Raw genomic sequence first — 8717 nt, 5'->3', positions numbered from 1 at the left:
CAAATTATATATATTGGATTAAAATGAATTCCACGAAAAAAACCCTTACCAAGACAAATGTTGGAGATTAATGTTCTTAATTATAAATGTTGTAATTATCATAATATAATTTATGAGTTGAAAAACAATTTGAATTTTTGACTTCAATAAAGTAGGCTTCGTGTAAAAAATAGGAAATGGGCACGTTTGCCAAAAAAGTCGGGACGACTAGAAAAACAAAAAATATCGGAACTGTCCCGGGAAATACGGGACGCACGGTCACTTCATTGTGCCCAGTTTTATTGATCGAAATAGTACCGCCATCTATTGGGGAAATTGGTATTAGTGACGTCACTAAAGGTGCGTACGCAGACTAGAACCCCTATAAACGAAGTAAGACGCCTTCATATTAACGGGTTCTAATACACAGGCGTCTAAACGCAGACATAATCCTTTCTCAGTTTTCGGATCTGGTAACCTTAGTCATTAGGCTATAGATATATTCTCACCAAAAATATAACTATCTGTCAGAGCAATCGCCAAAGAGGGCTAACGAATCGGTGAGAAATACAGTGCTCTAGAAAATAATATATTTTTATTATTCTGATTCTCGTAAAGATCGCCAAAAAAATGAAAAAACCCCAGGAAACGGGACATTTTTGTAATGGTGAAAGGGCGGGGGGAATTACGGCGAAAGTATATATGTATATGCCGTAATGTATGCGTGTGTTGTTCCGTATACGGGTATTATTGTTAATTAGGAGCAAGCACGTCAGCTCTAAAAAATTCTCGAAAAAAATCATTTTTCTTCCATCGTTACGAATCAAAAACGGCATAAAACGACGGTAAACGTATCGTTATATCCGAGTTCCCGGTAATTTCATCGACGTTATACGCCAGGCAATGTTATTCCCTGTATAGTGTGGGATCAGCACAGACCCACAAATCATTAACGTTGTTTTACTAAGTTCGACTTGTATGTACGAAATTTTTTTTGTGTGGTTTAAAAAAAAAAAGTGTATAATGTCAGAAGTGGGATTCGAACCCACGCCCACATTCGTGGACCAGAATTCTCAGATCCTCACCGAGGACAAGGACTGAACCTTGAGTCTGGCGCCTTAGACCGCTCGGCCATCCTGACACGACGGCCTGGAGCTCAGTTGTTAATCAAACAAATGACGATGCCACAAACGACGGTTCGTCGTCAATAATTGTTTCGTTATTTCGCGAAGAAAATTGTAAGAGAGCTAGAATATAGAAAAAGTTTTTCTTTCTTTCTTGTGAAGAAAAAGAAACCTGCTCTTGTTTAATGTTTCATAGATGGCAGCACATTGGGCCTCCGGCAGAACTAAAATTTCCATTATTTCATAACGTAAGTGCTAGGGCAGTGTTTCCCAAGGTTTCTAGAATATATATCAGGGGGCAATATCGCCCCCTGGTGGGCGATGGAATGGTCCAGGGGCGCGATAGAAGCTACGGATTTAACATAGGATCCTATGGGTTTACTTGAGTTGGGGGGAGATGAGAGAAAAAAATTCTGGAAAAGGGGGCGATGGAATGAAAAAGTTTGGAAAACTATGTGCTAGGGGTTAGCAAATTTGAAAGCTGAGAAAGGACGACGTCTGCGTGCGCACCCCTAGTAACGTCACTTTTCTCATTTTCAACAACAGATGGCGCCACTGTTCTGACCAATAAAACCGGTTACGTTACAACGATAATTTTCAGACCCCTGAAAAGGAGGACCAAAGGACGAATTTTTGAAACGTAGAAGGGTGCTTGAAATGACATAAAAAAAGAGAACATGTCTTCTTAAAAGAGAACGCAAGCGCACATCAATTGGGGAGGGGGCAGAATGACCCCCGGCTTTAAAAAATAAATGGAAATGGGCAAACACAATAGGTGGACAAATAATATTTATATATTTTCCGCCCCCAAAATGACGGACCTGTATATATATGTGTGTAGGGTTAGCAACCGTCCTCCTTTTTGATGTCATTTCAAGCGTCCTCCAATCTACATTTCGGAAAATTTGGCATTTTTTGTCCTCCTTTTCAGGTTTCCGAAATTATTTTTTTTCCCACTTCGAAACACATACTTCTCCATTGATACGAGGGCTTCTGGGTGTTTTTCTTCCCACACGCATTCACCACACAAAAGCCGCCGAAATTCCCAGAATTCTTTCCGTTTCCGCTTTTTTTTTTAGCAGTTGTGTTTTATAGTTGGGGGAAAATCATTGATGTGGCCGGTTTTATTGTTTGGAGTAGTGGCGCAATCTATTGTGAAAATTAGAATAAGTGACGTCACTAGAGGTTGCGCGAGCGTAAGCGTCCTCCTTTTTCAGTTTTCGAACCTGGTAACCCTATATATATGTTACTGCCAAAGCTCGATGTCGGCCAATAGGGCTGGGAATTAAATTTGCGATAAGATAACGAAAAATTACTTTGCCGGGACCCCATATTGCTCTTAAAACGGCGCTGTCCGAGTGATCTACAAATGTGCTTGTCATCTACTTAAGTGCAATTCCGCAACTAGTGGGTCGAGAAAGCAAGCGGGTCTGGTTCCCCGGGCATCGGACCAGAGGGCAGTACCGTCTTAACGCATATGGGCCCACCCCGGAGGCCTCACAATAATGAGAACCAGTTGAAATTTTTGAGAATTTACTAGGTGGGGTCTCATAAAAATTCTTTGGCCTGGGGGCCCATGATGCTCTTAAGATGGCCCTGCAAGGGGGGCGAAAATTTTCCACTTTAATCTATTTTTCAACATTTCAAGGAGAGCAAGGTCGCAGTGTGACTTTTCCTTGAAGCCCTTCTTGAAAGGGTCATTATTGTGCAAATAAGTATAAATTTTTTTGTACTTAAATAGGGGCTCCAAAAAAATTTACACTTCACGCCACTTATTTGCATACACACGTCAATCATTACATTTAAAAAATTAGATGGCGTAATTATTTCGACCACCTAAAACCGGCCACAATGATTTTTCCCGACTCTAAAGCAGAAAAAAATCCTGGGAATTTCAACGGCTGTTGGCGAATGACATTTGGGGAAAAACCATAAAAAACACTAATATCAATAAAGAAATATGTTTCAAAGTGGGGGGAAAAAATCCCCCCCCCACAGAAAAAAAGGAAAATAATTGGGAAATTTTCAAGCAAAAAGTATCACTTGTTGCTGCACCAGAATTAATTGGTGACAGGCCTATCGACATAGAAAACGCACTGAACAGGTTATAGAAGCCGCCAGCAGCTCCTTTAAACAAAAAAAAAAAAGGTTCGACCTCAAAATAACTCCTCAGCCCCTTCCGTCTTGGTTAAAAAATAAAATTAAGGGGAAAAGAATAGATCCAGAGAGTGTGTGTGGCAACACTGTAGAGACGAAATAAATCATGTCAGATACAGAGCACTGAAGAAAGCAATTTCTAGAGAAATAAAAAAATTGTAAATGATATATAGATAGATAGGAAAGATAACTGAAGGTAGCTGGAAGATGGGTCATTGTACAAGGTATACAAACTGTGTAAACAAAAAGCGCCCCTATGGGTGCCGAACGGGCTAGCAGTTGCACATGAGGATAGGGCTGAGAGTTTCCTGACTCTCTAGGGGTTAATTGCAATTTTGGCTCTATTATTGCCAGTAAATTACTACTTTTGTCTATATATATACAGTTCCATGTGATTTATACGCTGCTTATGGCATTACCACTGAAAATTCAATTTCAACTTTATTTTAAAAACTAGTCAATTTGACAAAACCAATGCCCGATTCGGACTCTGCAGCCCCAATATACCCTAAACCAGCGGTTCTCAACAAGGGCTCCGTGTGCAACTTCCAGGGGCTCCATGGCGACTCGAGGAAAATAAAATGAATCAGTAAATTTGATAGATAAGTAAATAAGAGAGGCCTACACAAGGTTCTGTCATAAAAACTATGTACAAAAAAGGGCTCCGCCAAAGAAATTATACACTGAAAAGGGCTCCGCAAGTCAACAAAAGGTTGAGAACCGCTGCCCTAAACTAACTGAAATATCTTTGAGAACAAAATCAGTGTTAAGTAGTGTAATTTTCATTCCGCCGCTAATTTTTTGTTTCTGTGCGAGATAAATGTGCTTAAATTTTTTCAAGGACGACACCTTTGGACCTTTTCCTTGTCAGTGGCCTTTGTAAAGCATTAATTCTATTTTAGACACATTAAGCAGTACAATAGAGGAGGCAGATTTTAACATTTTCCTCTTTTAATTCAACAATGCACAACAACAAATGCTCGATATAAAACAGTCTCGAATCAAAAATTTATATATATATCAAATATAGACAAATATAAAACAGGAAGGTTCTCAAAAAGAAAAAGAAATGACTACATGCGAGAAAAATCAGTTTCTGGAAAAACAGAGCGAGATTTTTTCCTAATTTTGTGTTTGTAAATGCATTCGACTGCGGCTTTGCCTGCAAAGCCTTTCGAATCAAGTTATTGTCGTTTCGATTCTTACGAGAGAGAACTCGCTTGAACAACCCAATTCTATGCATTTTAGACTTCTGGCTTAGAAAAATGACGCTTGATATGACAGACTTTTCTTTACAAAATATTAAAGTCCAGTCTGATGACAAAAATATGTTTCACTTCTCTTGTCTTCAATGAATATTGAGCAAAATATATGAGGAATGAGACTTGTTTTGTACTGCGAGTAATTAGTTGATCAGTTTTTTTTTTTACTTTGTAACTCCAAAAAAAAAGGCCCTACACACATACAAATAAAGCGATGTCCAAAATTATCTTCACACACATCAAAAATAGGTATATTTCTCACAAAAAATTGTACTCCTATTTCTAAAAAACACGACCTTCATTCTAATAATTGAACTTAATTTGATTCGGCAGATTTTTGATGAGGATATTATAGTAACATGCAATGATGAAGCCAAGGAGTGTTTTGGAAGCTATTGTTACTCTTTGAACACCAGAAAAGAAACTGGAATTGGTGCTAAAATGTCAAGGAAAAGCTTGTAAGAAGTCCTTGAAGCAACTGTTTGTTGCAACAGGACATTCATTATTGTACAGTCTAGTTTAAAGCAGTGGTTCTTAATGGGGTTGGGGGTCTACAGACCTGTTGGGAATGGCAGATGTCCTCCCCCACACATTAGGGAATACGATTGTTATGATCATAATGATCAATGGACATACAGTGGAATTTGGATGATTCAAATTTTAGGAATTCCCCGTTTCCTATTTAATGTTGAAATTACCTGTTTAATTAAAATTTTTTCCTAATCATTTGGATAATTTGAATCAGGTAGGTCACATGGAAAATGTCTCTTTTTTCCCACAATTCCTCGCAAATTCTCTCAACTTTTAGCCATCTTTTTCTTTATTTCATGGTTTTCTGATCTTTTCCAGCTATAACATATGGCGAATATTAAAAAAAATTACAATCAACAGAATCTGAACTTTCTTGTGGCTCCAAGCAAGAATCAGTTCTACACCCCACACACTGGCTTTTGTCTTTCAGAGGACCACTGCAGTTTTATCAGATATTGGATGACTACATTAGCACCTACCATGTGTATGCCATTACTCAAGAAAAGAAAGTGTATGTGGTAATTAACTTCTCTTCGGAGACGGAATTGTTGAAAGCTAGAGTCGTGTAATCCCAGTCACTTGTCTGGTGAAAATATTTTGGAGATTCATTCCTTTCCAGCACCATTGTTAATTTATTTTAGAATATTATTAACATTTTTCACAATTTCCAAACAAAATTCATAGGCTTGTTCAACTGTATAAAAGAAACACACTGCCCTACATACAAGGATGTATGTAATTATGTATGGGTACATATATGTAGAAATTACATATTTATTCATATTGTTTGATGTATGTTCTATAACATATAGCATTTATTAATTCCTTCCACTTATAGTTTTGGTCGTATAAAATTATGTTTACTGCCGACTGAACAGGCCCCAGCCTCTTGACCACTCATACTGTATTATAAATAAAATCTTCTGACACATCTTGAACTGGAATCAGCCTGACTGAGCAAATGGCTTACATCCCTTGCGGGACAGAGCCTGGGTCTTGAACTGGAATAAAAACTGAATTGAAAAAAAATTCTATCAAACTATTTTGGGGAGCAGCCATGAATTGGGAGAGCTGCACGTAGAAAAACGTTTGAGAACCACTGCTCTAACTCAATCTGAAGATTTTATACAGTGTTTAAGAACATCCAGAAGAGAACAAATAGAAATTACAAATGAAATAGTTTTCGTGATCATTTACATTTTGTACAAACACCTAATCGTAACACTTAGGAAATTGGCATAGTTAATGATAGCATACAATACATTTTTTATATAATTATTAAGATTTTTTGGTGCAAATCTATCTCAAATGAATGAATTGGATAATTCAATATTTTTTTTGCTATCCCCTTGAGCTTTGAATTAACCAAATTCAACTGCACTACCCTAACATGGATCTAAATTGATGAGCAGGGAAGGGTGACTAATTGTGTAGATTCATGGGATCATCCTCATCACAGGATAGGCCAATTTTATTCTATATTATGTGGCTTCTAAGAAAAAAAGGAGCAATCACCATCCTTTGGATGCGCGCCTGCCCTGCACGAGTTCCTACGCCTTGAACTCTGGATAAGTTTTTAGAGGTTGTCCATACACTCCCTTTTCCAAGATAATAGACTATCCAAATAAAGATCTCGGGATGTCTGAAATGTTTCAAACCCGTGAGTTCCCAGCTTTACTTTTGTGTGGGAGATTTTGGTACTTGAATTGATTCTGAGGGTGATCATGCGACACCCAAAGTCTGATGCCACTGTCACGATATATATATCCTCCCAAAAAATTCCATTCAACATTGTTCAACGGGTATTCGAGAAATCAGTGTTTTTGTGAGCATAAAGATAATTTTGGACACCAGTGGGAGCCATTGGAAGAGCAAAAATATGAACACCAAATACTGAACTCCAAAAGACAAACAGGAAAATTCTAAATACATTATGCAATATACATACATACATACATACATATATATATATATATATATATATATGAGATATCAAATCAAACACAAAAATGAGATTAACTATAAAATGCCCGAAAAAAACACAAAACCACACTAAAATATAACGCAAACGCAACATCCATGGAAAACCGCACACTTACATTACAAGGAATAATACACATTGACTTACATGTGTGTATGCAATAACATAAACACATGATTATCGGATATAAAAATAACGAGAAAACTTTGAACGACATATATAATATTTGTAGTTGGAATGCATAGGAGGTCGCTATTCGTGAGCCTGCCAGATGAACACATTTTTTTACAAACACTAGAATAGCCATATCTGGCGAGTCATTTTGACATCAAGATCTCATTTACACATTACACAATTAGATAAATATACCATATGAAGATGGACTCCAGATAAGCATTCTTAATGCATTCAAAATGTGTGGGAAAAAGAGATAGATTCTGCGATTGTTTCACCAAACTTTAGCATAACATATCACAAAAAATAAATTCTATTGAGAAGAGACAATTCACTGGTCTTTGGTTTTGTCTTGAATTTGGTGTTTTTTCAACTGACTAAATATCTGCGATATTCGCATGAACACTTTTTTCAAACACTGGAGGATTATGGTAACAGCTACCTTGCCCTAGTGATCACGTGCCTCTTCTTCCTAACTAGATCATGGTCTGCAGCTGTCTCAATGTGTCACAAGTAGGTGGTCGAAAAAGATCTGGGCCATGCTGGAAGCTGTGCTTGTATGCGTTATGAACCAAACATTACAATTTTTTTCCTGTGTAATGCTTGTTATAGTGCTGCCATCTATATTTTGAACTATGAATGAAGTTTAATGATGGAATATTTGTACCATTATAGACCTATTGCTCTCTGTAGCGAGACTTAAGTGCGAGCTGATCTTCCTGTTAAAAATTCTTTTCAGAGTGAGCAACATGCCTACAATGGTACAAATATCCCATCACATACACCTGCAGCACTATAGCAACTAAATTGTGGCACTAATATTAATCTTATGCATGCAACTCATAGCATCATGACTAAAGCCCAAAAAATCAGAATAATGCGTTTGCCTATTTTTGAACTTATTTTTTGTAAAAACTACCCTTTTTAAAATTTTCCTGCTGTAAATGCCTATTTCGACATTAGATTATGTTTATTCGTGAATTTTAGAAGCTGCATTCTGCAGAGTTTAGATATTTTTAGCACTTAGAACTTGAAAAGAATTTCTCTTTCTAAAATCTTTAACCGTTAGTATAAATTCTTGTTGGAAAGCCTCCCCTGCTCTCTTGGCCTTTTTTAAACACGAATAGGCATAACTGCATGTGATAAAAGAAAATCAATGTTCAGGCATAGAAGTGACAAAGACTTCTCTTCTCTCCTGTACAATCAGGGCTTGACACCAGAAGATTGGTATCGACACCTAAAATTCCTAAATTGGAGTCTATTAATGACAAAAATTTTCGTACTTCATTACAGTCTATCATTTTTCTTGAACAAAAGCCATGCTTATCTCGTAAGAAATTTGGTTGGTGCCTAAATATGTTTTCCGATTTGTCAAGCCCTACTCTATACATAGCTTTCAGATAGAATCAACTCAATATACTGTCTAATTTGCATTCAGATTGTAAGGGCTCTAGACGAACACAACCAGTGTATAAGAAAAAAAAAACAAAGAATAAATTATAAAATTTG

At 37.0% G+C, this 8717-nt stretch overlaps 1 non-coding gene across 1 annotated transcript; it reads right to left on the bottom strand.

Moving 5' to 3' along the window:
- Positions 1 to 1003: 1003 nt before the first annotated feature.
- TRNAL-CAA (transfer RNA leucine (anticodon CAA)) lies at positions 1004 to 1120 on the bottom strand. The gene is made up of 2 exons: positions 1083 to 1120; positions 1004 to 1049 (listed from the first exon to the last, which is right to left on the bottom strand). It is a non-coding gene; the product is annotated as a tRNA-Leu (tRNA).
- Positions 1121 to 8717: the final 7597 nt, after the last annotated feature.

Source organism: Pholcus phalangioides, unplaced genomic scaffold, assembly GCF_987345545.1.
Source record: "Pholcus phalangioides strain wild (caught in Gottingen) unplaced genomic scaffold, Ppha-v1.0 ptg000020l_1, whole genome shotgun sequence".
NCBI lineage: Eukaryota > Metazoa > Arthropoda > Arachnida > Araneae > Pholcidae > Pholcus > Pholcus phalangioides.
Note: the sequence above shows the minus strand (reverse complement) of the source record. Positions and strands in the feature narration are given on the sequence as shown.